Raw genomic sequence first — 14,739 nt, forward strand, 5'->3', positions numbered from 1 at the left:
TCCCCAGTGAAGGAGTTAGAGAAAGGACCAATGGAGCTGAGATGTTTGCAGCCCCTTAGGACAAACAACAATATGAACTAACTAGTACCCTCAGAGCTCCCAGGGTCTCAACCACCAACCAAGGACTGCACATGGTGGGTCTGATTGTTCTGGTAGCATGTGTATAGTAGAGCTCTTTCTTAATAAGACACATTGTTGTTGGGGAGAATACCAACAGTTTACCATGTAGTTACTTCTTTCTCACAAAGCCTTAATATCATGCATATATATATATATATTCACACTGAAGGGGGAAATATAATATATATTAAATATATATATATTTAAAATATATTCATATATTTCCCCCTTCAGTGTGCCATTTGTTTCTGGCCAGAACTCTGGGTGTGCTCCTCTTTTATTCGACATCTTTATCTCTAATTCCAAAATCACTCCTGAGAGTACATATGCATGTGTAAACACACACACACACTGCCCAAGTTACGGTGGATGAACTTCAGAAAACTTGACCTTGGGTCATGAAGTGCAATCAATAAAGGCCAATAAAGTGCAAATCAAATTCCTCCTGTATTAGAGGGCAGGAGATTGCCAGAGCCTGGAAGACCAAGAGCTTCATGGACTGACTAAAGTAAGGTGGTTCACCTCCACTTAACTGTCCTTCATAGCTAAAATAAACACCCTGGAGAACAGGTCATGCTGAGACTTAACATTTTTCCATGTACAATATCTAGCACTTAACCAAAACTTCCTAGGTTTAGAAGACCTAAAACTAAACAGAACCACAATGGAAGTATACAAGATGATTAAGGTTCTGGGTGTTGACACAGAATTTAAAATAGTTCTGGCTAGACTGGTGAACTAAATTAATAACAGGCTAAGGAATTTTACCAGAAGCCCTAGAATCTAATTTTTTAAAATGCTTTCAAAAGTACGTTCAAATCTGCTGTGTGGAGGTAAAACCTAGAATCCCAGTTCCCAGCAGAGGTTAGAGGATGGAGCCTTGAAGACTAGCCTGGTTTGTATAGTAAGACCCTTAGACTTGATGTGCCAGGGATTGGAGATACCTGGGGAGCACCCACCTTGAAGAGAAGAGGCAGAAAAAGAAGGGACACTGTGAGGGAGTGACTAGAGGGAGACAGTTGGGGGATATAAATAAATACATTTAAATAAATTTAAATAACTCCCAAGGACTTGGGATGTACCTCCATGAGGTTGTGCTTGTTTAGCTTATGAAAGGTCCCAGCTTCAGTCGTCAATACTGCAAAAATAGCAGAATAAGAAATTAGTAACTATATTTCAGAACTCAGTGAGCAGTTTAACAACAGATTAGAAGAAACTAAAAGAAAAAAATCACTGAACTAGAAAAAAGGATTTTGTAAAAAAGAAAAAAAAAGAAAAGAAAAAAAAGAAGAAAGATTGATCCATAATGTATTGAAAACAGACCAAAAAAGTTGAGATCAAACAAACAAACCAGGCTGGTGAGATGGCTCACCAGGCAAACACACCAGCAGCAAAGCTCAACAACACTGAGCTCAAATCATATTGTAGAAGGAGAGAAGTGACTCCTGAAAGTTGTCTTCTGACCACCATATTTCACCTATGCTATGACAAGCATTGACACACACAACAAATAAATAAATTGATAAATGAAATAACATAGAAGACTTAGTGGCAAAATGAAATGAATTGACATTCTAAAATTTGAGTTTCACAAAGGTGGGAATGAGCTATATATATTTATCTATCGCCTACTTATCATTTGTTTCTCCTCTTCATCCTTCCTTGGCTGCTTTTCTGTTTGCTTCAGTCCTGAGGAATAAACCCAGAGCTTCATACAAGATCTTCAGTGGGAATGATGACTGTGTTTACCTATCATCTATCTATCTATCTATCTACCACTCATCTGTCATTTATTTTTTTACCTATTAATCTGTCAGTAAAAATAAAGATTCAGAAGCTGAAAAGCTAAAGATATAGAAGTAGAGAATGGAATAAAAATAATCATTAGAAAACTATTAGTTATGGATTTTGCTGAAATCTTGTTCAGGATAAAAACAAATGAACCAACAGTTGCTTATGGGAGTACATTCTTAGAAAACAACAAAAACCCAACTACAAAGGGAAACTTGTAAAAGCACCTAGAATAAAGGGCATGTTGGGGGTAGATGCTTTCAAAGAGGTAACAATGAAATGAGTGGTCCTATTCCTAGGAGAAATAATGGAATCTGGAAGATAATGCAATGATTTCTTCAAAATGCTATAAGAAGATAATTGTAATCCTTGTGAAAATATCTTTTAAAAATGAAAGTAAAATATATTATTAAACAAACAATAACTGGCAGTTCAGCTCTCGGGCAGATTACACAGTGGGGTGTGCAAGGAAGGGGCCTTAGATACAGGCAATACTCTGTGATGGGATCTGTGCTCTCCTCTGTGCTAGCCATCCATATTAGCAAAGAATCTGATTATAGATGTATGGAATATTTCTCTCTTCTTCCTTCCCTCTCCAGTCCCCCCTTCCCTTCTCCCTCATTCCCTCCTCTCTCTCGTTTTATACTTCTTTCTCTCTTTCCTCATTACTTTTTTCTGCCTTGCTCTTCTCTCTCTTATACACACAGCCACACAAAGATAGATGATAGATAACTGTAGTAAGAATAAGAGACTTATGTGTCAAAATGAAATGAATTAACCTTGTGAAATTTGAGTTTTATAAAGATGGGAATGAGCTCTATGTGCTTATCTATCACCTATCTATCATCTATCTCTTCTCCATCCCTCCCTAGCTGTTTATCTGCTTCAGTTCTGAGTAGTAAGCCTGGGGCTTTATGTACATTTGGCTGATGTGCTACCACCAAGCTTCGTATGTCCCCAGCCGGCATTTAACTCTGCTCCTCTTCATAGCAAAATGTGAGAACTCTGTCTAATCTTAATAGACCAACCTGGTATTCATGCTTGCCTTCTGGAAACATCTGTCAATCTGAACAGTGGTGTGATGGCGAATTCTTTCAGTTTCCTGAAGTTTCAGTGGCTGCCTCTTTTTTAGATTCTTCTATGGAGTCACCCTCCTAGCTTGTCTTCTAAAATTGGAACAGAATGGAGTCCTTTCTAATCCACACTTTTTCCTCTATCCTTGTCAACTGGTCACACTTGAAAGGTGACAGGTGTACTCAATTGAATTCATAAGAACTCAGCATGCCTTTTCCACAAACTTTCTATGTCTCTGTGGTTTGTCTCAGCCACTCAGCCTTCCATGTAGCATGACAACATCCATTGACAATATATGAATTAGCATGCTCTGTTCCAATAAAACTATTAATGAATTAGATGATGAACACAATTTAACCCAAGGGCTATAATATGTTGATGACTATAAGGACACTCACATTGAAAACTTTTTTTTTAATTGGATATTTTTAAATTTACATTTCAAATGTTATCCCCTTTCCTGGTCCCCCCAAGCCCCCTATCCCATCCCCCCTCCCTGCTTCTGTGAGGGTGTTCCCCTACCCCCCCACCCACTCCCTCATCCCCACCCTCGAATTCCCCTATACTGGGGCATCCATTGAGCTTTCACAGGACCAAGGGCCTCTCCTCCCATTGATGACTGGCAAGGCCACCCTCTGCTACATGGGCAGCTGGAGCCATGGGTCCACCCATGTGTACTCCTTGGTTGGTGGCTTAGTCCCTGGGAGCTCTGGGGTGTCTAGTTGGTTGATAATTGTTGTTCTTCCTATGGGGTTACAAACACCTTAAGCTCCTTCAGTATTTTCTCTAATTCCTCCATTGGGGACCCATGCTCAGTCCAGTGGTTGGTTGAGAGCATCCACCTCTGCATTTGTCAGGCTCTGGCAAGGCCTCTTAGGAGACAGCTATATCAGGCTCCTGTCAGCATGTACTTCTTGGCATCCATAATAATGTCTGGGTTTGCTGACTGTATATGGGATGGACCCCCAGGTGGGGCAGTCTCTGGTTGGCCTTTGCTCCAGTCTCTGCTCTATACTTTGTCTCCATATTTGCTCCCATGAGTATTTTTTTCCCTTTCTCAGAAGGACCAAAGCACCCACACTTTGGTCTTCCTTCTTGAGCTTCATGTTGTCTGTGAATTGTATCTTGGGTATTCTGAACTTCTGGGCTAATATCAACTTATCAGAGAGTGCATACCATGTGTGTTCTTTTGTGATTGGGTTACTTCTCTCAGGATGATATTTCCTAGTTCCATCCATTGCCTAATAGTTTCATGAATTCATTGTTTTTAATAGCTGAGTAGTACTCCATTGTGTAAATGTATCACATTTTCTGTATCCATTCCTCTGTTGAAGGATATCTGGATTCTTTCCAGCTTCTGGATATTATAAATAATGCTGCTAAGAACATAGTGGAGCATATGTCCTTATTATATGTTGGAGCATCTTCCGGGTATATGCCAAGGAGTGGTATAGCTGGCTCCTCAGGTATTACTATGTCCAATTATCTAAGGAACTGCCAGACTGATTTCCAGAGTCATTGTACCAACTTGCAATCCCACCAGCAATGGAGGAATGTTCCTCTTTCCCCACATCCTCACCAGAATTTCCTGTCACCTGGGTTTTCTCTTGTACATGTTTGGTTATCAACATGTTTGAAAGATTCCAATTATGATAACTTGTGTCAGCTCGGCTGGATCCCTGTCCAAAGATATAGACAAAGCATAATTTAGGTGTTTCTATAAAGACTTTAAAATTAGATTAAAATTTAAATCAATAAAATGAACCAAGCAAAATACTTCCACCAAGTATGTGGTCCTCAACAAATCAGTTAGGGACTTTAGTAAAGCGATGGCCACCTTCCTAGGAGAAGAAGGTAGCTCAGCCAATAGACAACCTTCAGAGTCAAACTATAGCTTTTATTTTTTTTTTTTTTTGAGTCTTCAACTGTCTGGGCATCCCTACATAGTCTAACACACAAACACACACACACACACACACTTCATTTCATTATTCTGGAGAACCCTGACCAGAATATTTTGTGTGTTCTGTATACAATGTACATTCTGTAAGATTCTTGGTCCTGAGCATCATTACATTTCTAGTTACCATCCTGATAGCAGCTGGTTCATTTCTCTTCAGAGTCTCCTCCAGGAAGTAGAGATTCTTTATAGACAAATTATCACATCTGTTTCATGCATACAGTTCTCAAATTGAAGCACAAATGCCTAACCTGTGCCTGCAAGCCTGTGGAAGGATGGGTCTTGGAGCCCTGGAATGAGCCCATCTTCCTATCAGGACACTTATCTTTTAGCTCCAGTGTGGACAGTGTTGCCAGCTATGTGCCTCCTTCTAGCCTTCTGCTTTTCCTTCAGCCCTGTGACAGCAAGCTCCTACATAGTCAGGGCTGCTCTTCACTGACCCACCTGCAAGGCCTCTCAGGTACTGAGATCACAGGTGTGTACTGCCATCCCTGGTCTCTTTCACTTTTTAAATAAAAGACATATCCAGCACCCTTTGATCTTTATAATTTTTCAAACTTGTCAGAATCTAAAATTCTGTCTCTCTGCCAGTCTTTCCAGACTCTTTTTTTCCCTGTGATCTCTGCACTCCACCCCATATCATGTGATCTGGCTCTGATTTCTCTCTGCAGTTGGCTTTTCTACCTCCAAACCTTGGCCACCTACTGCTCCTTCTATATATCTTGCTTTTGTTCCCCTAACTGAAGCCCTTTCCACCACATGAAGACTTCCTAGATTGCAGGACATAAGTGAGCCAAGGGTTCTTCCTTAAGGTGAATAACACACCCTCTTGTGCTTCCCCACTATCACTGAATATGGAATTCTGTTGTCTCTGCCACTAGGCTGTGTACTGTCTGCTCTAGAATGGAGAGCATCTCTGACTCATTTGTTCTCAGAACATAAATGGTCCTGAAACTCATGGCGTCCAGGCTCTCAGGTTCTGGCTAATTAACTAGGATTCTTACTCCACGTTGCTGTTCAGGGTGCAGGGCTGTCTGTCTCTTCCCAAGTCTGAGCCTCTTTTCTCAGCTAGAGCTAAACAGTGATCCTCCACCCTCAGCACTGGGTCCCAGGTGATCCTAACCTTCTCTCAAGCCTGGCTACTCAGACGACTGGAACTGGGCTCATGCCGTCTCTCCTTGTAAGGTTTTCAGACAGGCTGAGCTTGTGGCACTTGTTCTGACTACAGGGTTAGCCAGAGAACCTGCTCAGTCTTGACCAACCCTGGTCTGCTTGTAGCCCACTCACCATGACATCTTCTCCATTTTTGATGGATAATCTTTACTCTGACCCCTAAAGAATATATGAGAGACAGCTTAACATTTTAAAATTTTATTTTACTTTCCAGAATAAGTTAAACCCTAAATTTACCAGTGGCCACATATGAAAGCTTGATCAAGCTATTGTTGTTTTGTGGGTCTTTGTTTTCCCATGACACATACAACATACAGATAGAGAAAACCAAAGGCAATGTGTTTAAAACTGCTTAGTGTACAGGATTCAAAATTTGAGAATTAATAAATAATGATACAACAACAGTCTTTCCTTTCCCCACAGAATGTCTGAGTCTGTCTCCCCACTCCTCCAGCCAGCCTCTTCTCTCCCACCCAGCTCTTCCAATTCTCTTCTAATAGATAATTCTGCTATAAGAATGTTAATGAATTCCAGCTGTGACATCACAGTTGACCATAGCAGCTGACTCAGTGTTGAGATATCAGCCATCAATACATGAATCGGACAGGATGAGAGGAAGAGGAAAGAGGAGGCTGAACAGAGGTCCTGGCTGTTAAGTGACAGGTGACAGAAGAAAGAAAGAGATAGAGGGCTGGGAGATGGCTCCATGGAGAAAGCACTTACTGTGTTAGGCTGAAGACTAGGGTTTGGATCCCCACTATCCACATAAGAGTTGGCAGACTTGACACCTCACCTACAATCCCAACACTCAGAATGTGAAGACAGGTCTAGTTATCTAGACTAGTTGGATTTGGGGAGCTTAGTTCAGGCAAAGATTCTGGCTTTATAAATGGAGAAAGATAACAAATATCAGGCTTACTTACACACAGACACACACATACACACCAGTGTGTCTATGCCCATTCAGTACCACACTCTGAACCTGGAGTCATAAGGGAATTAATTAGTTAATTAAAAATTAAATAGGGGAGATGCTGTTCTTCAGCCAAGTGAAAGTGTTAAAACTTCTTATCATCTCCAACCTATACCAGAGGCCAGACAGATTGCTTTGGAAGAGGCAGCCAATGTAGAATGTAGCTGTCCAGAGTAAAAGCTGAGTGTGAGAATTGCCATCTTAAGTCCAGACTAAGGGAGGAAGGAAAAACTACGAGAATGGAGGACACAAAACAAGAAGAGCCATTGGATTTCCTGACCTTCTTATCTTAGATGTATTTCTAGGGTAGCAGAAGCAGGTTTCCCAGTGCATATACAACTCAGAACAACATGAACATACGTGATGTGCATGGAAGACTGTTCAGGTCCTTCTCAGTTGCCTCTCTGTGGCCTTTGTCACCTCTCCCCATTTATGTACAGGAAGTATTTATGAGGTGGCTTTGTTAGTTTGCCAACAGCATAGAGTGTGTTTATACTTATGAGGACTGCTACAGCTTCGGTGGGAGATACATCTTATGAGACTCCTGTGGTGTGTGTGGTCCTATTTTGGCTAAAATTCTATTATTCAACACACGATTGTACAAACAACATGGAACAAATGACAGTGTTTGTTGAACATTTACCAAATGCAGGTGCTTTCTCTCATGTAGTCTTCTCCGGCACTTGGCTTGGGTTCTACCCTCTGCATGATAAGAGGGGGGCTCAGCAGTGGTAGATTATTTTCTAGAGCCACAGACATAGCATGAAGTTAAAAGCCAGGCAGTCTGATAGTAGAGAATGTGGTGGTAACTGTTCAGTGACCAGTTTTCTTTCTCAAAAAAGAAATGTTTGATGAGTGTTCTAGTGTTTGTTCACTCACTGTTGCTGTGATAAACACCATGACTCAAAACAACTTGGGGGGGAATAATGGTATATTTGGTTACACTTCAAAGTTAGAGTCCATCACTTCTAGGTCAGAGTCCATCATTTAAGTAAGTCAGGGCAGCAGTTCCTGTGGAAACCGAAGCAGAGATCATGGTGGAATGCTGCTGTCTGGCTTAGTCCCGGACTTGGATCCAGCTTCCTTACCCAGCCCAAGTCTGCCAGTCGGTGTAACACACGCTATCCTTGGTGATCTCTGGCCAAGTGAGAGAGTTCAAGCAAAGGGGAGAGGATGCAAGTCAGAAGAGGGAAGTGCAACCTCAGCCTGCAGCCCACTGCTCCAAAGTTGGTGAAGCAGCTGGACTCTACACTGTTCGGAGCTGGGGAGGGGGGGTGGGTGGGTAGCAGGCAAGGTGCAGCAGAGCTTCTGGTGGTGAAAGCTTCAGGTAAGTTGCTCTCTTACCCAGAAGTGCCCTTGTAGAAGAGAGGCTCTCAGGTGATCTGTGATGGAGTAATTCTTACACCTTTGTTCCTTCTGGATAGGAAGGATCTAATATACATTTTGGGGTTGGTTGGGGTCTGACAGCAATTGCCTTCTATTGGCTTGGTCTGAGATGTTAGGGATACCTCATCTGCATGTGAAGGGGCTTAGGATACTGTCCCTATTGTCACGATCTTCAGTGGGGTGCTGTGGTCATGTGACAGGAGCCTGGTCAGAAGCAGAGGAAGCTCCTACCATCCTCTCAAGTGGTTCTTTCTCAGAGGTTCCGGGGCTTCCAAACCACTCAAATTTACTAAGTTTCCTGGCATGGTCCACTGCCTCACACAAGTCTACTTGCTCAGGGATGACACTACCCACAATGAGCTGGACCCTTCTTCTTCAAGCAGTAATCAAGAAAATGCCCCACACTGAGATGCTCACAGGCCAACCTGATAAAAGCAATGCTGCTCTTGAGACTCTCGCAGAGAGCTCTGAGCTGTATTGATTGATAGAGGAACAGGAAGTCTGTATCAGCCCCTAAGAAGAAAAAGCAGAAGGACTGTAGGGCTAGGAAGATGGGAAGAATGCCGTGAAATGCTGCCATCCAGTCATGACCCAGTAATTGCAACCACAAACACAAAGGACTAATGGAAACCTATACACGATAGAGCCCTTTAACATTTTGTCATGTATACAGAGAACCCCACCCATTCCTAAGAGCTCTTGGCTGCATGGTGCCACAGGAGGGGATACCACTCTCTTCAAAGGCATAGTCACTATTGACTATGCCTTTGAAGACTATTGGGACAACGAAGGGGTTCAAAGGTCAAGAAAGGGGGGGAACTAATCAATAATAGCAGTGAACATAATCACAATACAGTGCATACATGTACAAAACTGTTATAAAAATATCTTAGAGATTTGGAAAGTATTCACACATCTGAATTCTGCTTGAATATACATGTGCATGGAACATTCTGCCTCGAACACCAGGGACCAGATAGGTGGACCACACAGACTGATGATATTGTCCCTCTACATTGAACAACTGGCAAATGTGAGACCCAGGACCCCAACTCCAGCCTGCAACTTTCAATTTTATTTTTTCTATTACACTCAGCTGCTTCCCAATTCACATGTCTTCATATTCAAAAAGGCTATTAACCTACTGCATCCCTACCACCTGAGGTCTGCAGAGCCATGCAGACTGAGTTAGCATTGTAAATAAACATCACTGGAGACTGAACTCATCAGCCTGGAGGAATGCCATCTCTTGTCTTTCAAACAGGATAAATAACATCACTCTCCTGGAGGCAGTAGAAGATGAAGGTAACATGACCCCATGGCATCTCCAGCTCTGTGGGTGTTGGCTTCTTTCCCAGGGTCCTCCACTCTACAGAGAGGCATGAACCAGTGGTTCCGAGGTCCTTCCAGATTTTATAGGCAGGAACTTATTTTTAGTACTGCCCAGAACAGACCTCAATATTCTTGGAACCAGGAGTTCAATAGGAAAACTAACAAGGGCAAAACCTTGGAAGGTGAGATTTCAGCCAGGTGCAATGACGTTGGCCCAGCTCTTTGGGAGGCTGAAACAGGAAGACTATGAACTCAAAGTCTTCCTGGGCTACAAAGTGAGTTCGAGGTGTTGTATTTTATAAAAAAAAAATGAAAGAAAGCCAAGGATATGCTTTGTAGAGTCAGGTATGGTGAGGTGAAAGGAGGTGCCTTGGCAGGCCCATGCTGAGCCATCCCTTCCCCCTGAGGTACCAGCCATACAACTGGTATAGCATGGAATAGAGTTTAGGGCATGGGAATTGGGAGTTAGGAAGGGAGTAGAGACAGAAAGAGAGAGGGGGGAGGGACAGACAGACAGACAGAGACAGAAAGACAGAAATACACAGAGACACAGAGACAGAGAGACAGAAGAGGAGAGGCCTCCAGCCAGGAAAACGTGGAGGGGGGAGAGGAGAGAGGGAGAAAGGAGTCAGGGCAGAGAGTAAGAGAGTAAGAGCAAGAGAGCAAGGGGGCAAAGAGCCCCTTTTACAGTAAACCAGGCAAACCGGGCTACAGCTAGGTAACTGTGGGGCGGAGCCTAGAAGGAATGCTAACAGAAGGCCTACCTGGACAACTTGTCCAGACCATGTCTCACAAAAAAAAAAAAAAAAAAAAGAGTGAGAACAAAAGAAAAGGGTGGGAATGTAGGTTAATGCTAGGGCACATGCCTAACACTTTCAAGTCTCAAGGTTTAATCCTCAGCACTGAAAAAAGAACTATAATTTTAAAACTCCTCTTTTCTGACATTTCCCAATCTGCTAGAACGTACTCTGGAACTAATACTTGCAAAAATTTTTCTATAGACTTTAAAATACAGAAGCAGGATGTTAGCTGGAGATCTTAGCTTTGCCTACTATTGGAGTTCCTTCCCCCTTGGGACCGGTTCTTCTAGGGAAGCTAACCTCAGGCAGTAGTAATTTGAAGCTGCTGGAACTCAGAAACCAGGTGGACAGATCTAGATTTAGTTCCCATGTTCTGATCTATCTCCTCCTATTGTAGAATGGACATTTCCTCCTTGAATGTGAGCAAATGAGTTGACACAGGAAAAGCCTGACTCAGAGGTAAAGAGATGCTCAGCTGATCAGCAGGGGAAAGGCAAGGCCCCTAGGCAGACTGAGGTTCCCAGCATACTACAATGTTGGCTTGGGTAGTGGAACACTTGGTACAAGGCGGGGCAGAGAGGGTGGGAAACGGGGGAGAGGGATGGAGAGAGGAGAGGTGCAGAAAGGGAGAGGAGGAAAGGAGGAAAGGAGAGGAGGGGGGAAAGAGCGTTAGGATAAGGCAGTGGGATACCTTTGGCAGGGCCAGGGCTAAAGTGTGCCACTAAGAGATCACACTATGCATCTAGCACTAGAGGTTTATTGGGGGAGGGAGAGAGCAAAAGGTCATCTTAGAGTGAGGACATGAGGAAGATATAAACAGACAGAGTGGGAGACAGAATGAACAAGATATTGATCTTTTAAAGGGGGCGCCTGTCGCATAATATGAAACTCATAGGACAGCCGGGAGCGGCAGTTTCTGTGACTGAGGCACGTAATGAAAGCAGCTGATGCTACAGAGTTACTGAAAGGAAGGCTGGTGGAACAACAAATTTATAATGAGGGGTGGGGAAGGGGATTATAGGAAGATAGGGAAAAGGAAGAAGAGAGGGAGGCAGGAAGGGAGAGAGAGAGAGAGATCAAGAGCCCAGGTGAGGGGAAGAGAAGAAATCTGAAGGATGGGCCTGGAGAACCTGTCAGACAAGAACTGACCAAGCATTGATTTTCACAAGGATAGTTAATAATGTCTTCCTTTTTTTTTTCTTCTCACTGGCTGGTTCTCAATGTTCATGAGAGCTAGGCTGTTTGCAATAAAAATGTTTGCCCTTTGTGAGAAGAGCAGCTTGCTCCTAAAGGTGTGTGGACGGAGGCACAGCTCAGAAAGTCAGAATTGATGAGCCAGATAGCACAGGGCTCTGGTCCACTGACCTTCCCCACCCCTCGTGGCTCCATATTTGCTTACCAGCTCTTGCAAGCTCACAGTCAGAGTGATCTGAAAGTTGGAGGGATTCGAGGGACTCTGCAGGCCAACCTCCTTGTTTGCTCCCCGTAGGCCTTGCTGAGAAGTATTTAGCAAGCAGATTCCTGAAGGCCATTCTCCTTGTAAGAAACCCCATTGGTGATTTAATTAAGCCTACGTAAATGCTAAATGGGATTCAACCAGGATGGGATTTGCTGATTTGTATGTGCTGAAATAAATTTCTTGTTCCGTTCTAATTGAATAGATTGAACACAGACTGTATTTGTTCTTATCCTGCAGCCACTTCCACGGGAGCGATAAATTGGAAATGTAATCTGGCTTCACATAGGAGGGATTTTTTTTCCTGGAGAAAAAACACTCTGCCAGGAGTGAGAGAACTGAAGGACTGAGGACATCTTTTCATTTCACAAAGTCAAGTGTCACAATCTAAGGCACTTCTAAAATATTATATGTTATATATGTATGTATATATAAAGTATATATTAAACACATATATATCCTCTGCTCACAACATCATCAGTGTAACACAAGTACCCCATGTATGGTTAGTAAAGTAGAATACTAATATAACCCTGCTAGAGATTATTATCATTTGTTTTCATGTAAGTTTTGTATGTAGACCCAATGAAGTAATGATAACTTTGAGAGAAATTACATACATGAAGATGTCCCTTGCCAGGGTATAATGCTAAAATGGAATAATAAAGAAATTTTGCCACAACATCTGAGAAGGAAATCAGTTAGTTCATCCTGATGATTTTTCAACGGGAAAAGAGACAACTTTACTGTGGAGGTTACAAAGATTATGTGGAAAAATACTTGAGGTATATCGTGAGTTAAGTTTACACACTGCCATGGTTACTTTAACAGTCAGTGGGACACAGCTATGAATCACCTGAGAAGGAGGTCTCAATTGAGGAATTGCCTGATCAGATTAAACCATGGGCATTGTGTGTGTGTGTGTGTGTGTGTGTGTGTGTGTGTGTGTGTGTGTGTATGTGTGTGTGTGTTTGTATGTGTGTGTATGTATGTGTGTGTGGTGGGTGGTAGAAGTCTTTATTGATTGGTGCAGAAAGGCCGTGCCCACTACAAGAGGAACTATTTTCTAAATGAGTTTTTCAGAGCTGTATAAAAAAGCAGTAACATGGTTTTTGTTCTTCTGGCCCTGGCCTTCCACAGTGATGGACTGTCTGTCATCTGTGAGCTGCAACAAACCCATTGGTCTAAGTATTTTTATCATAGCAACAGAAAGGGAACCAGAACACAAACTATGATTGCACTGTTTCTTGTGTTTTATTTTTTAAGATGACGGTTTGCATGAAATATCCAGAATAAGAAAAACCATAGAGGCAGAAAGAGAGAATTAGTGGTATTAAGACTGGAAAAGGCAAGGAAGGGCTAGACTGAGGATGGATAATGGGGTCTGAGAAATATGCAGTCATTTCACAACACCAAAGTGCAATGCTAAGATACTTTCTTTAAAATAGTTTAAATGATAGTTTTCTAAAGAAAAAATTTATGTTTTACCTGATTAAAAAAAAAACACTAAAATCAGATATAATGATTGTAAGGGCTATTTTAACACATGTAGCTATTTTATGTAAGGTTAGTGTATCTGTGTCCTAAACATCACTTCTTATAGGACAAAAAAAATCCTTAAAACCTTTTTCTTCAAAACTGTGTAATATAGGATGAAGATCTCTAGCTGGAGTAGCCCTACTATGCTTCAGTGGCACTCTAGGCTTCATATCCTCTACAATTGCAGCTCAGAGCCCTGATTAGCCCTCCTAATTCTATACTCATTCCCAGTCTCTGTTAACCATTCTATTAACTATTAATATCCACAATTTTAGATCAGACAAGTCAGTGAGATCATGTGAAACTTTATTTATTTCATTTAGAATAGTTTTCCAGTCTCTCCCATACTGTATAGGAAGACAAAAGATTGTTCTTTCTTGTAGCATTCCAGATTACCCTACTGTGTGTATGTACCACATACTCCTTATTCATTAGTCCTCTGGTATGCATGTGCACTGATTTTGTATTATAGTTGTAATAAACACAGCAGTGATAGTTTTTGCCAGAGCCTGCCTTCAGCAACTCAGTGCCATCTGCCACATCATCACCAGCTACCAAATGTGGCACACATAGCCTTTAAAATGTCCCTATCATCATAGCCAGATCTCTATCTCCTAGTCTCTGTATCTCCTCTTTCTCTTTCTGTCTCTCTCTTTCTTGCATTAGATCTGTTGTATAGTATGATTTCTGTGACATTTCTTGGCTCCAACCTTCCGAGGTTATCTGCCTCAAAAACCCTAATATTGGTGCCTAGGACTCAGGAGGATATCCTCATTCCTGCATGCTCCCCACTGGAACACTATCCCTTGTCTCCAATCCACCTGCAACAGACTCACTTTCTGGCTTACCAACTGCTAAGCAACCTATCCAGCAGCAGCAATTGTAAGTTTTCCCTGTGATCTGTGTAAACACTTCCATGAATCTGAGGGAGTGACTGGTGGATATCTGGCATCCCTCTGGTATTCCTTGGAGACAGAGGTACCCCCAGTCATAGTCTTTAAGGCTATGGTTGAATCTTTTTGCTAACCCCATCTCTGACCATTTCCCTTGGGCGAGGCTTTGTTTTTGAGCTTGAGTTTTCACATTTGGGCTTCATTTGAAAGTCTTGGTACCAGATGTTGAACAAAGGTTGTGC

General features: G+C 42.2%; 2 long non-coding RNA genes across 4 annotated transcripts in view; one reads left to right on the plus strand and one right to left on the minus strand.

The window, feature by feature from the left end:
- The window catches only part of LOC116100899, a 27,639-nt gene extending 20,149 nt beyond the window's left edge, over positions 1-7,490 (minus strand). For 2 of the 3 annotated variants that reach the window (XR_004122717.1, XR_004122716.1), the window contains exons 1-6: positions 7,452-7,490; positions 6,233-6,277; positions 4,565-4,664; positions 2,940-3,077; positions 1,753-1,809; positions 1,203-1,258 (exon numbers count right to left, since the gene is read on the minus strand). This is a non-coding gene — a long non-coding RNA (uncharacterized LOC116100899). The remainder of the gene's footprint in view (positions 1-1,202; positions 1,259-1,752; positions 1,810-2,939; positions 3,078-4,564; positions 4,665-6,232; positions 6,278-7,451) is intronic. The other variant, XR_004122718.1, reaches the window with a different exon arrangement.
- LOC116100898 lies at positions 6,676-12,747 on the plus strand. Its single transcript, XR_004122715.1, has 3 exons — positions 6,676-6,781; positions 11,007-11,068; positions 12,306-12,747. It is a non-coding gene; the product is annotated as an uncharacterized LOC116100898 (long non-coding RNA).
- The last annotated feature ends 1,992 nt before the right edge of the window (positions 12,748-14,739 follow it).

Source organism: Mastomys coucha, unplaced genomic scaffold (genome assembly GCF_008632895.1).
Source record: "Mastomys coucha isolate ucsf_1 unplaced genomic scaffold, UCSF_Mcou_1 pScaffold21, whole genome shotgun sequence".
In the NCBI taxonomy this organism is placed as follows: Eukaryota; Metazoa; Chordata; class Mammalia; order Rodentia; family Muridae; genus Mastomys; species Mastomys coucha.